At 57.4% G+C, this 13,522-nt stretch overlaps 1 long non-coding RNA gene across 5 annotated transcripts in view; it reads right to left on the bottom strand.

The window, feature by feature from the left end:
* Positions 1 to 273: 273 nt before the first annotated feature.
* The window catches only part of LOC103347871 (uncharacterized), a 190,317-nt gene continuing 177,068 nt past the window's right edge, over positions 274 to 13,522 (bottom strand). Inside the window, exons 3-6 of one of the 5 annotated variants that reach the window (XR_016236121.1) lie at positions 11,380 to 11,559; positions 10,669 to 10,814; positions 3,582 to 3,672; positions 282 to 2,807 (exon numbers count right to left, since the gene is read on the bottom strand). This is a non-coding gene — a long non-coding RNA (uncharacterized LOC103347871). Of the gene's footprint in view, positions 2,808 to 3,581; positions 3,673 to 10,059; positions 11,560 to 13,522 lie in introns of those variants that run through there. The other 4 variants (XR_016236128.1, XR_016236119.1, XR_016236124.1 and 1 more) reach the window with 4 other exon arrangements.

Genomic DNA, 13,522 nt, shown 5'->3' with positions numbered 1-13,522 from the left:
TGCTGTCAGTGACATACGCTCGCAAAGTTCCTGGCAAAATGGAACGAAAGCACAAGTTTATGTTGGTGCCCAAAAAACCCCTGAAATCCTCGCAGTTTCTTCACAAATGTTCCATAAGTTTGGGGAAGCCCCCGGTAGGTATGGATTTCAAAGTCTTTGCACCAAAATCAACCCCTTTTTGTCCTGCTTTCTGTGAGCCTTTTGAAGTCCCCTCATCATGCTCACTTCACAGCCTCAGCGAGGCTTGGGGACGCCAGCAGGAGGTGCGGCCCAGCCAGACCCTTCGTCCGAGCCAGCAGCCTCCCCGGGGGCAGAGCCTGGCTCACCGCTTCCCTCACCGGCAGCGCATGCGCACGCCCGCCAATGACTCTCCCACCCACAGCACGTCTTTGTTTCCATTCCTGCCCGTCACTCAGCTTTGAACACAATTCTATCCAAAAAGCCCAAACTTGTGTCACCCTGGTGAGGGTCTCTGAAGTCCCTGGGGGAGGAGTTCAAGCCCCAGAAGGGACTCTGTGGGCCACTCTGGGTCAGTGAGGCCGTCTTGGCCCCACCAGCCACACCCACTTCCCCAAGGGACCTGTTTGCTGTGCTGCCGCAGCCCCCTTGAGGCCGGGTACCAGGGCAGGGGACAGGGGCTGAGGCCGCTGCACTGCTGCAAAACCCCTTCAGGGCCGCAGCCCCCTGCGGGGATCAGGCAGCAGAGTGGTCAGGGACAGCAGGTGTCAGGAGGCCTCACTCGAACATGTGGCCTGAGTGGAAGCAGCCCACATGCTCCCGATCCAAGCCCCAGCCACAGCCCACACTGAGGCAGAGAGAGCAAGACGGTGGGCCTGGGGCTGTGGTGAGCCCAGCACCTCCACTCACTCATATACCCACCAGCTGCTCCTCCAGCTGTGGTACCCATGCTGGGGTCACACAGCCATCATGCCCGAGTCTTCTGCAAACCGCAAAACGCCTATGCCAGGATCTTCGTTATAACCCCAAGAGGCTGGCAGGCCAAGCGGGGGCCAGATGGGCCAGAGTACACCAACAGAGGCTGCAGGAGCTAATGCAGGTGTCCGAATCTGACACGCTGCCCTCTGGGCTGCCCACGAGGCCTGTCACCTGCCCATGAGGGCTGCCAGCCTTGGCAAGGAGTCTCTCCTATGGACCACGCATCCAAAGGCGCCATGGCTTCCAAAGCCCAACCAGGACAGCAGAGGTACAAGCCCGCTGCCTTTGTCTCAGCCCCAGCACCCAGGCCACCAGGGAGGATCATCGCCCAGCTCAAGTGGCCCCAGTCCTGGGCACCTCAGCTGTTTCCTGTCCAGCACACACCTGCTTGTTCCACAAGCCCGAATCTCAGGCACCTGGACAGGCCCTGGGGAGGGTTCCTGAGCAGGGGGAGCTCCCACCCGAGAGGACCACCAAGGACTCACTGGAAACAGCCCACCCGGCAGAGGTCCCCCCCCGCCCCAGTCTGGAGCCCACTGCCCACTGGCACATGTCTGATGCTGCCATGCTGGCCAAACCCAGGCTCCCAGCCCACAAGCTGCAGCAACGCGTCCACGTGAGGGCTCACGCCTCCGTGCCGGAGATGGAGGGAAGCCCCGCGCCACCCCAAAGCCCATCCCACGTTGGGCTTGCTGAAGCCCTGGGATTCCGGTTTAAGAGCCCTTTTATAGACTCCTATAAAGGAGAAAGTGAACTTTTAACATGTTTGCACTCCGCTAAGTCAATACGCATACACGGGACAAGAGCTGGGCTTCCTCTGCCCACCGGTGGCCAGCAGGGCTGGGGGACAGCGCTGGTGGCCCCCAGTCCAGTCCAATTGGGCAGCCCGCACGGCTTCTCCTGGCCCCGAGTCTGTAGGCCATCTGTCCATCGGGAAGGGCACTCGCAGAGCAGGAGGCCCCCACCCCAGACCAGACTAAGGGTGGCTCCCGCCCACACACAACTGAGACGGCCCCCAGCCGCACGTGTTCATGGGAAGATTTAGCGGAGGGTAGCGCGGAAGCTGTAAAGTTTTACTAGGAATTCTCAGACATCCTCCCCTGGCCCTGACACTCGTGCTGCCCTTCACTTTTAAGAGAGCTTCCTTTTTGCTTTGAACTCACCCCTTAAACCCGAGCAGCCACGCCTGCCTCCAGGGCTCAGGATCCCAGCTCAAACCCCAGAGGTGCGCAGGAGGAAGAGGAAGGGGTGGCCCGAGGTACCCCAGAGGGCATTCTCCCGCTCAGCCTGGCCTGAAGCAACCCACAAAATGCCAACTGCCTACCTGCCACCCCGCCAAGGTCAAGGGAGTCGGGGCTGGGTCCGAGACACCAGCACACAACTCCTGCTTCGCACAGGTGTGTGGGCTGCTTCGTGTGTGCACGGCCATCAGGGTGCACAATGGATGTGGTCTCCATGGTTAAGGAAGCAGAAGGTGGCGTCCACTTCCGGGCCTGAGTCCCAGCTGTGCACTCACTGTCATGCTGCCTGAGTCACTGAGCCGCTCTGAGCTTAGGCCTTGTTGACGGAACAGGAAGGAAGATCACCCTCTCCGCACCCCTTCCCTCTGCCGCCCACCACGCAACCAGCAGGCTGTGAAGATGCGGGATGGGGTCTGGGAGCCCGGCAGACAGCACATCCTTGGCAAATGCTCTGTGCAGACAATGCCTTGAGAGGGAGGGAGCTGAGACTGGGCCGATTCCACGGCTTACCCAAGGGCACGCAGTGAGGAAGAGAGCGAGCAAGCTTTGCACCCCAATTCTGAGGCCAAGGTGCACCACCTGAACTACTGTAGCAAAAAATCAACCAGGGCTGCAGAGCAAAGGAGGCCCCTAAGTAAGAAAAGCTTAGAATCAGTAAATTTGTCTACAACTTTGCAGCCAGCAAAGCCACAAAGCAATCGTTTCGACTTCAGCATCACGGTTCAGTGCTGCTCCTTACTCTGAGGGGGTGGGGGGAAGGTGGGGGTGGCGGGGGTGGCGTGGCCATGTTTGGAGTGCCTACAGGAGTCAGCCCAGGCCACGGGGCCAGTTCTCCATCTGCTGCAGCTGAGCAAACCTCTGCCCAGCGTGGCTAACTGAGCGTGGCTCTGAAGGCCTGGGTGCCAGCAGTTCCCAGCCTGGCAATGCTGCCAGGGAGCGCTGGGCAGGGGCACTGCTGACAGCAGTCACCGACCAGGGTCCCGCGCACAAAGCTGGCGGCTCTCTGCCACCTCCTGGTCTGGAAATTTCTGGAAAACGGATGTCTCTGAGCTTTTGAGACTCTGAGCAACGCTGACACACCACCTCTGCGGAACTCTGACTTTGCAGCGAGAGCGTTTTGAGTTTACTCGTAAAACCACTTCTCCTTGTTTCTGAGTGCGCTCAGGACAGCTCAGCGTTAGAGTAATGAGCCACGCCAGGATTGGGAGGCTCCTCTGGCCTAGCATTGACCTGTGGAGCAGGGAGGGAAACTGAGGCACGGGGTTTAGCGCGACGTGGTCTGAGTCAGGGAGGCAGGTGTCAGTAGATGGATGTGTCCTCACCACACCCTCCTGTACAAGGGCCCCGGGACTTCCAGAACCTGTGACAACTGAGCTAAATCCCTCGGGGGGATGAGGCGCTCACCTGTTGTTCTAAGCTGTTAAGAGGCCCAGGATTGCAAGGATCAAGCAGGTCCTTGGAGGAGGCTCACTGTGCACAGGAAGATACCGGAGCCCTGCAGGGAAACAAAGCAGCAAAGCTCACCGGCCCCGGCCGTCCCACCCCTCGTCTGACGGTTCCTCCATCGGCAGACACACTCTGTCTTCCTTAAGCCACAGACAAAGGCGTGGGTTTAGAGTTTGCTGTCTGCATACATCAAAGCCAAAAGCAGCTCAGGCTCACGGCACCATCGTGGCCTTCTGCACGGACCCAGAGGGAGGGCGATTCTCCCGGCTTCCCATGGCATCACGTAGAGCTGTCTTCCTGCTGGAACTCAGCCTTCCGGGAACTAGGGCTCCCCAAAGTTCCAATGCTAGCTTAAGAAATGCTGCCAGAGCCTGGTGTCATGGCCCGACAGGTCAGACCTCTGCTTCTGATGCCAGCATCCCATATAAGCACAGGTTCGAGTCCTGGCTGCTCCACTTCCTATTCAGCTTCCTACTAACGCACCTAGGCAAACAGCAGATGGCGGCCCCAGTGCCTGCGTCCCTGCCACCCACACAGGACACATGGGTGGTGTTCCTTGCTCCTGGCTCTCGCCTGCCCTGCCACGGCTGTTGTAGACATTTAGGGAGTGAAGCAGTACATGGAAGTGCACTCTGTGTGTGTCTGTCCTTTTGTCTTTCTATCATGGTGTCTATCAAAGAAATAAATTCTAAGGAACAAAGCCAAGTGGAGAGAAATCAAGGCCACAAAGCCCACAGGCAGGGCTGCACAGTAAAGAAGGGACACTGTGGTCTCAGGGGCCACAGCTGGTCCGCAGCAGCCAGGGGTCCGGGTTTGCTCAGGATCTGCCGTGGAGCGTGACCCTGAGGGAAGTGAGCGTGGAGACACTGGAAGGCAGAGCCAGGGCGTGCGTGGGATGCTCAGGGGCAGTGCCCAGGGGCCACCCTGGGGCGACACCAGGCAGTGGACACAGAAACCTGCTGTCCAACCTCAGCTCTCAGTGGTCACACCAGCTTCCTACTGCTGCTGGGATGAAGGACCTGGGGGCTCAGGGAAACACAGGTTGTCTCACAGTTCTAGAGGTCAGAAACCCAAACTGGGTGCCGCTGCCCTGGGAGTCCAGGTGCAGCCGGAGCGTTCACCCGGGGGAAACCTTCCCCAGCTCTAGGGGTGGCCCACACCCTGCAGTCCAGCCCTGTCTCTTCTTCAAAGCCAGCCCCGTGGCATCTCCACCACACTCCCCTCCCCTTCTACCTCCTACGACGCCGACACTCCTGCTGCCCACTTCGTGACTGCAGTGGGCCCACCTGGACATTCTAGAACCGTCTCCCCAGTTCCATGCCTTCCTGCAATCACCACACCTAGGAACACCTTTCTGCCCCGGGTGTAGGGGGTCCAGATCCTCAGGCAGGAGGGCTCCCCACGCTACTGGAAAGAACGTGTGCCACTGTCAGGAAAGGGTTAACAGAGCTTACTCCTGGAAGACAGGCAGTCTGCAGGCCTCATCCAGCTTTCCCTACAGCGAGCCTAGCTCCCAGGCTAGGATGGAGCGTCCCGTGCCCCCAGCATGCACCTGACAACAAAGGCACCTGCCACCCCAGGGAGCACGGAGCCCCGTGGGAGGCAGCCTCTGCCCTCTCTCAGTGCCACGAGAAGACATGGCAAGGCGATTCTCTCTTATTCCAGAGGCAGAGAGACAGAGCTCCATCTACTGGTTCACTTGGCCAGTCCCCGCAGGGCCCGGCTCAAAGCTGGGAGTGAGGAACTCGATGCAGGCCTCCCCCATGGGTGGCAGGAACCCAACAGCTGGAGCCATCCCCACTGGCCCCCAGGGGGCACATCAGTGGGAAACCCGAGTGAGGAGCTCAGGACAGGACCCTCAGCCAAGCACTCCAGAGCTGAACACGGCCGTCTCGGCTGGCCAAACGCCCACGCCTGCGGCTGTATCTGAGAACCACATCCTTCGCGTGCTGAGGTCGCAGTTCCATTTTCCAAACCCCACGGGCTTCAGAACTCTCTCCACTCGCTTTGCAAACGTCCACATCTACCCCGAGCGCCCACCTTTCTGCTAACGCCTTCCAGGACGCAGCTGCTAACAGGCGACTCGGGTAAGGAATCTGTGGGCCCTGGCTTCTGGCAGGCAGGGTCAGGCTGAGCGTGACATCAGCTACTGGAAGGGGGGCATGTGGCCCAGGGCTTTCCTTGCAAGCAGGCGAGGAGCATGACGGGAAGAAAGGAGGAGAAGGCGCCGTGGAGGACTGTGGCCGTGGGAGCTGCTCCCAGGGCAGAGCCAGGGCCCCACCCGGGAGCGCCCCTGGCCCCAGGGTGGGAGGGGCTCCTAGCACCTTCCCAGAGGGAGGACAGGCTCAGGACAGCACCGCTCCGCAACCCCCCAGCTCCCCTTTCTACATGGCAGTGCGGGTCCTGGTTCTGTGCCACTGGGCTTTGGGGGTGGGGGTGGGGCAGAATCTTGTCTCTCTAGTTTACGGGCCTTTGGGCCAACAGAAACTGATGAGGACAACGAGCCCGAGCCTGATGTGCCAACCCGAGGAGGCCGGGGTGTGGGCATGTCACGTGGGGAGGGGCGAGGAGCATAGTCCCTCCTCCCCGTGTTCAGGGACCAGGCCAAACGTGATGCACACTGATGCACACGGGGTGGGGGAGGTCAGGCCCTGTGTGTGGCCTTGGGATGTCACCCAGAAACGGCAGGCGTGGGCTTGCTGTCAGCCGGTGGGCTGCTCCACGGCGAACTCTGCTCTTAGGAGAGTAGGAGGACACTGGGCAATGACCGTTAAGGTGATGACTAAAGACTCCAGTACACTCAGACGTCATCCAGTCGTAGCGGCTGCTATCATTACTCGGCATTACGTTCTGTGCCTCCAGCTCCCGGAAGCTCTGTAGGTTTGTTCACATCAGCATCCCCCCACACACCGAGCAACGCGCCACACGATGGCATCACACGGCTACCGCGTCACCAGGCAACAGCAACTGCTGCAGGCCATTGTAACCTCATGGGACCACTGATGTAAGCGCATCCCACGTGACTCACAGCTTGTGGCTGTGCAGGGGTTCTGGGGGCTGCCTGGGGTCGATGAAAGCGATCATTTCACCTTCCTGGATGACACATATCTCCCAGGTGACTGTCTCTGGCCAATGGAACGTGAGTGGCCACACAGGTGCAGAGGGCCCATGTACTTCTCTGCGTCATCTCGGCCCTGCTCTGCCTGAGCGCCTTCAGCCCGGGTGTTGCTGGCACAGCCTGGTGGACCAGCCCTCAACTCTTCAGTGCAGGGTGGAGTGGGACCAACCTGCAGAACATAGCCGTTTTTACTATAAGGCCTGTTCTCAAACATGTCATGGAGGCCAGGCTGAGGACGTCTCTTTGGTATGTGTCTCCTTGGATTTTCTGGAGGTAAAGACGTGGGAGAGGAAATAGACAACACCAGAGAGTTTTCTGGAATTGGTAAAAGCTGTTAACTCACAGATTTAGCAAATCCAAAGTAAGATAAATTGCAAGAAACTCACACTCAGATCTATTGCAAAGAACTTACAGCCCTGAAAGCAGAGGTGTTCAAAGTTACCAGGGAGGATGCACCTGTCTCCCACCCCGTGTGAGCCCTGAGTGAGCCCCATAGGAGCTGCCAGCGGGGACAGACTCTGACAAGATGGCTGCCAGGCTGGTGGCTTTGGGGGCTTTGCGTGACTCAGAAGGACCCGAGGGCAGACAGGCTCAGAGAGGGAGAGGAGAAACATACACAGGCTTAGTCTCATCCTCTGGGAGATGTGGGACTGAGGCGAGAGCACCTGCCTCCCAGCCTGGTCTCCTTCCTCACAAGAATGAACGCTCCTGGGCCTGGCGCAGCGGGGCTATCGCAGAACAGGTGCTCCTCGAAGCCACCTGACAGCCCAAGGCGACACCGAAGAGAGGCCACGGTCTCCCAGCAGCTGTACCTGAGAGACCCTGCCTCCTACATGATGCACACTGCCCTCTGCCCTCCAGGCCTCCGACCACCAAACCAACCACGCCTGCCAAGACGGGGCACGCCGGACCCCAGCAGCAAAGTCCCCTCTCGGAGAGGTCTCTCAGAGAGAACACGCAGTAATCTCCCTCCTGTTCCCTGGCGGGCCGAGGATGCTTTGAAGAGAAGGCAACCCTCAGAGCACCGACCAGGACTCCAGAAAATCCCACTCCCAGCCCAGGACGCTGAAGGCCTCGTGGGGCGGGGACAGCCTTCCAGGGAGCCCAGTGCCATCCGTCTGGTCCCACAGCCCCTGAGCCCACACGTGTGTGGCGTCCACAGCCAACAGCTGTTCCGGGGTCTGTCCCTGCAGACCCATTCCTCCCAGGCCCTGAGGGGGTTCCCAAGGGCCCGGGCAGGCCAGTGGGTGGGGGACTGGCGTGCGAAGCCATTGCGTCTGTCTCTGAGCGGACGCGCCTGGCCTGGAGGTGTGGCTGAGGCAATCACGCAGCTTATAAACAGCCAAGGCTTTGCTCCTCTTCCTTAAAACCATCACTGGTTGCTGCTTCCTGCACAGCACCGCAGGAATCTCTCACACAGCTGCCTATGGACAATGGACTCAGCCCGGCCTCGGCCAACCTATTCCCAGCCAGCAGCCCGCGGACACCTGTGTTGGCCTGGGGCTGTGAGTTCTCCCAGATCCTGTCGGGTGCTCAGACGATGAAGAGAGAAAACTGCATGTCCCCAAACCAACGGCGGTCACGGCTCAGAGCAGGGAGCGGCACTCCCACACGGTGCTCCCTCCGCAGGAGAGGCCGTAACGGGGCAGGAGGTGTCCCAGCCTCCACACCCTTCCTCACAGAACAACTCCCTCAGAGCCACAGAGGCGGCCTGGCAGGTGTTCCCAAGGCACTGAGTCCTTGACAGACAGCAGCAGCCAATCAGAAGACGAGGCAGGCCCGCCTGCAGGTGGAACACGGGCCACCACAAAAACCAAGAGCCAAGACAGAAAGGAGCAGGCGGCGAAGATGCCCGCACTGCACATCCCGGTACCCGGGTTTTCCGCACTGCGCCAGTCCCGACTCCAGCGCCCTGCTGACGCAGACCCTAGAAGGCACTGGCGATGGCCGGAGTGACCATGGGAGACCCGGACTGAGGCACCGGCGCCTGGCTTCCATCCTGGCCACCGCAGGCACTGGAGCAGGGAGCCAGTGGATAGCAGCTTTCTCTTTCTTTCTCATGCAAATAAACCATATTTTTAAACCTTAATAAGTGGAGGGGAGAATGCAGAACCGTACAAGCAAATGAAAAGAAACTTGAAACAACACAGCCTGCAACCATTCAGGGCAGTGACAAACTGCCAGGGGTCTGAGCAGGCTCTGAATCACAGCGCATCCCAGCCTGCAAACTGATTTAACTTTTTAATAGGAAGGGTTATTTTTTCATTGAAGACTGATTTTATTTGTTTCAAAGGCAGAGTGACGGACAGGGAGAATCAAGAATGAGAGCATCCACAGTGGTTCACTCCCCAAGTGGCTGCCACAGCCATTCTGGAGCCAGCAGCCAGGGACTCCAACCCGGTCTCCCACATGGGTCGCAGGGCACCAAGGACTTGGACCATCTTCTACTGCTTTCCCAGATGCTCCAGCGTGGCGCTGAACTGGAGCTGGAACTCAGACTGGCACTCTGAGATGGGATGCAGGCCCTGTAGGCAGCGACAGCCAGGCCCAGTATCAAATTCTTCTAACTCCTTTTCCCACCTTCCTGACCCCACCACTGTTTCCACGCTGCTCAGCCAGTGTTCTGCTGTGGAGAGAACTTTTTCTTCTTCCACACTTGTTTTAATTCGAGTGTGGGCTCCTGGGTGCCTGTTGAATAATCGTTGCCATGATGACCTAGACTGATGCTCAAATGCCCCAGGTCGGGCCCGTGAGGCCCTTGGAGCTGCTCACGTGTCCTTGCCTTGTGGGCGTGCCTCTCTGAGACGCCCTCCCTCCGGCCTAAGGACTTGGTCCAGGCCCATCACCTCCTTTCCCTGCCCCTGCTCCGGAATCAGCCACCGCTCCCAGCGACCCTGGTCCCTTCAGGGGAGAACTGTGTTAGAAACCCTGATCCAGGTGTGCTGTTTGCCTCATGGAGGTCATTGACCTTGGCCCTCCTAGCAGAAAGAGATCACAAATAGTTCTCTCTCTCTCTCTCTCTCTCTGTGTGTGTGTGTGTGTGTACACGTCTAAGTGTATGCATGGGAGGTTCATGGACAATGTGTACTGACTATTAATTCCATTTCCACGAACTTCTGGAAGAACTCTCATGGTGTGTATGAATTCCTGTGTCATACACTCATATCTATGCTAATCGCCACCCTCATGTACCCTGAAAGCCACACATACACACCAAGTTTAGTCCCACTTTCCCCACCCATTTCTGCGACTCTTCTCCAGGAGTGAGAAAACCAGCCTCCAGCACTCTCGGTATATAAGGGGACTTCGAAAAGTTGGTGGGGAGGGAAAAGAATTAAACGAGTTTATTTTGGTACAAAAAAATCTTGAAGTCCTTAATATGCGTCTTCAACAAGCTTTTCCAAGACCCCTCATGTTACTTATCTGCTCCATCGCGTTGTGTGGAACCAAGTTCTGGAACCCACCAGGCTGCCCAGTGCCCTGTTCCCACCTGCCACTTCCCCCATGTGGCTTCCAGCCTCAGCCGGCCTAGTCCCTGCTGGGACTAAAAAAAAAGTGAAGTGTAAATACCATAGAACCAACCGACTTCAAGCGTACAGTTCAGCGGTTGTTAAGGAAACTTGCAGGGTTGCATAGCCGTCCCCTGAGCCAGTTGAAGGACCTTCCCGCCCCCCAACACTCCAGTGTCCCTGTGCAGCCAGCCCACACAGCTGGCCCACCCTGACCTGCTTCCTCTCTTTGTCAACAGGCCTCTCTGGAAGTTCATAGAAAGGGAGCTGCATGTCTCTTATCTGACTCATTTCACCTAGCGTACGGCTTCTGAACTCTGTCCGCGTCCTAGCAAGTATCAGACGTTCCTATTGTGTCTGATGGATAGAGCACACTGTGTCCACCTGCTAACCAACAGATGGACATTTGGCTTCTCACCAGGGTGGGGCGACTGTGCACGCAGAAATGCTGCTCTGAACATTCATGTACCAGTCCTTGCATAGACACGTGTTCCATTCATCTTGGGTAGTGTGGCATGCAGAACAATAGACTCCCAGGGATAGCCAGGTAGCTACTCAGCCAACCTTAAGAAAACAAGATTATCCTGGATTACTCATACTATGTCCCTCTCTTAATCCCCGAGATCTGTGCCTATGTTCTATTACATGGCAAAGAGGAATTAAGGTTGCTGATGGAAGGAAGGCTGCCCATCAGCTGACCTCAAGAAAGCTGGATTATTCTGGATCATGTGGGTAGGCCCAGGGCATCCAGAAAGGGCCTTAGACATGGAGGAGACAGGAGAGAGTGACCAGATAAGAGAAGGACTTGGCCCTGGTTGTGGGCTCTGAGGATGGCAAAGGCTGCCATGAGCCAAGGCGCTGTGGGCCGCTTCCCGAAGCTGGTAAGGGCAGGAGGACGACACTCCCTAAGCCTCCAGAAAGGAGCACAGCCCACTGCCTCCCCAGCCCTGGGGGCACCGCTGGACTGTCCACTGCGCAGACTGTGAGATGACACCTGTGTGCCACTTGCAGCCGCTCCATGGCGGGAAACCTCTCCAGTGATGTGGAAAACCCGGGCGAGCGGGCACCTAAGGGTGGGTGCTGGCTTGGGTGGCAAATTCCCATTAATTTTTTTAAGAAACAAGCAAACCACAGTCAAAGTGTTTCTTCTTCCAGTCAGGCCTGGGACGTCTCACTGTGATCTGGCTGCAGAACCCAGAAATGAGTGTTTCTGACCATTTTGTAAGTTTGGACGTTGACTTCTGGGGAGAAGATTTGTCAAGCTTCTCACTCCACCATCCCAGAACCCAGTGGCCTTTTGACGGAACTGCTGTGGGAGGGAAAAAGAGACAGGAAGTGAGAAAAGGTCAAACATGCAAGTAGTTTCAAAAAACTCATGGAAAAATGGATTTAATATTTAAAAATAGATACATTTATTTCAGTGCAGTTTTTAAAAATCCATGCACTTTTTTTCCCATAAACATGCATTTTCCATGGGCTTCTCGAAGACCACCCCCCTCACGTCTGGCACTGCTGGTGCTCACACCCATGTCCACCTCTTACTGATCGCAGGGTTTGACCCAGTTGCCTCCCTTCTCTGAGCCACAGCCTCCTCACTCTGAAACTGCTGCTCAACCCAGCATCCGCCCCGCCGGGAGTCCGACACTCCACGGAGCTACGAGAGAGCTCCAGCTTGTTCTCAGGGCTCTGCCGTCAAGTGTCAATCCCGCTCCCAGTGGCCAGCTCAGCAAGACAAGGCCGAGCTCCGTTTGCTCTGCTCTGTTTAAGATGATGGAGGATAATCACTGATTGTAAAACACAGATTCTGGGTTTTTAGAAGGGAAATCTTAACTGGAGTCTTCCCGAAGTTACTCTTCGATTCAGAACATTAAAATCTAATCACAGAGTCTTACAAACCATCCCTTGCCAAGATTCAGCAATCCCCACACCACCACCTTCTCCCATCACTAACAACTTGATGCACCTGCACGAGATCTCCTGGCACCCTTAACCCCTTCTCAGGGTTCACTTTCGTGAGCTCCTCACATCAGCCCTGGCGGTAGAGAGAATGAGAATTAGCCCAGTTGACGGATCAGGAAAACTGAAGCGTGGAGCCGGGAAGACTTCACTCCAGGCTCTGCAGAGGGAGGCGGAGGATCTGCTACCACTTCCTCCTCTTCAAAGGCTGCCGCTGGCTTCCAGCCACGGGCACGGTTCCCACCTCCTCCTCACTGACACCGCTCACCCTCCGACCGCGGGAAAGACAGGGTTCATGAAATCCAGAGACGCTAATAACACCCAGCCGAGGGCCGTGGCCGCATGCTGATTTCATTACAATTCTGCTCATCTTGCTGGGAGCAGCCATGCATGGCTTGGTGGCGATCCAGGACTCTCCACTACAGAGAGGAAGCCATGCTTAGGTGAAGTTGGCATTTGTTCTGAGCCCAGTGGTGTTTTTAATGCATTTGTAAAAATGGAAATGAATCGAGGCACCCCAGGTCAATTACACAAGTCAAGTCAGACCCCTAGAGCCCACAGCCCTGGCAACAGCTCTCCTGCTCCGCCCCTCTCGATGCAGCCCCACCCACCACCTCAGGAGAATCTTTACCACACCAGCGCCATCATTCAGGCACGCTCACCCACCTAAGTCACACAGCGGGCAAATGAGGGATCCAGGCCGCTGGGGCCAGAACTCTGAGCTCCTCAGGCCTCAGCCATGTCCGGCAGAGTGGGGGCCCTCCGCCCGCTGGCACTCACCATGCCCCCTCTGACCTGAAGGGCACAGGTACAGGCTGGGCCGCCGGCCACGACGGAGGCCCCCGCTGCGGGGCTCCTGCCCACCAGCCCCAGGGCAGGTCTATTTCTGATCTGAGGCCCTCAGAACACAGAGGAGGGAGGAAGAGGCCATCTGTATGAAAGAGCAACGGCTTAGGGTCTCCCTGAACTTGTCACCTTTGCGGCTGTCATCGGGTTTTGTTCTGTTATGGTTTTGATTTTGCTGCTCTGAAAAAAGCTAAGCCCTTAAAGGACAGGTGCCCTGCTGTCCCGAGCCACAGAGACGTTCACTTTGTCAGGGGGCGGGGGGTGGGGGTCGCTGCCGCAGGCCCCGCTCTCCTGCAGGGGACGCGCTCTGAGACCCTCTGGGGATGCATGAAGCCGCCCAGAGCACTGACTCCCAGACCGGCCAGGTTTTCTCCTACTCAGGCATCCCAGGATCAAGTTTACCATACAAACTAGACACAGCAAGAGATGAACAGCAGCAATGAAACACAACACTGCAAAGGCAGTCACAT

This window comes from Oryctolagus cuniculus, chromosome 6 (genome assembly GCF_051225735.1).
Source record: "Oryctolagus cuniculus isolate XC-2025 breed Fujian yellow rabbit chromosome 6, ASM5122573v1, whole genome shotgun sequence".
NCBI lineage: Eukaryota > Metazoa > Chordata > Mammalia > Lagomorpha > Leporidae > Oryctolagus > Oryctolagus cuniculus.
Note: the sequence above shows the minus strand (reverse complement) of the source record. Positions and strands in the feature narration are given on the sequence as shown.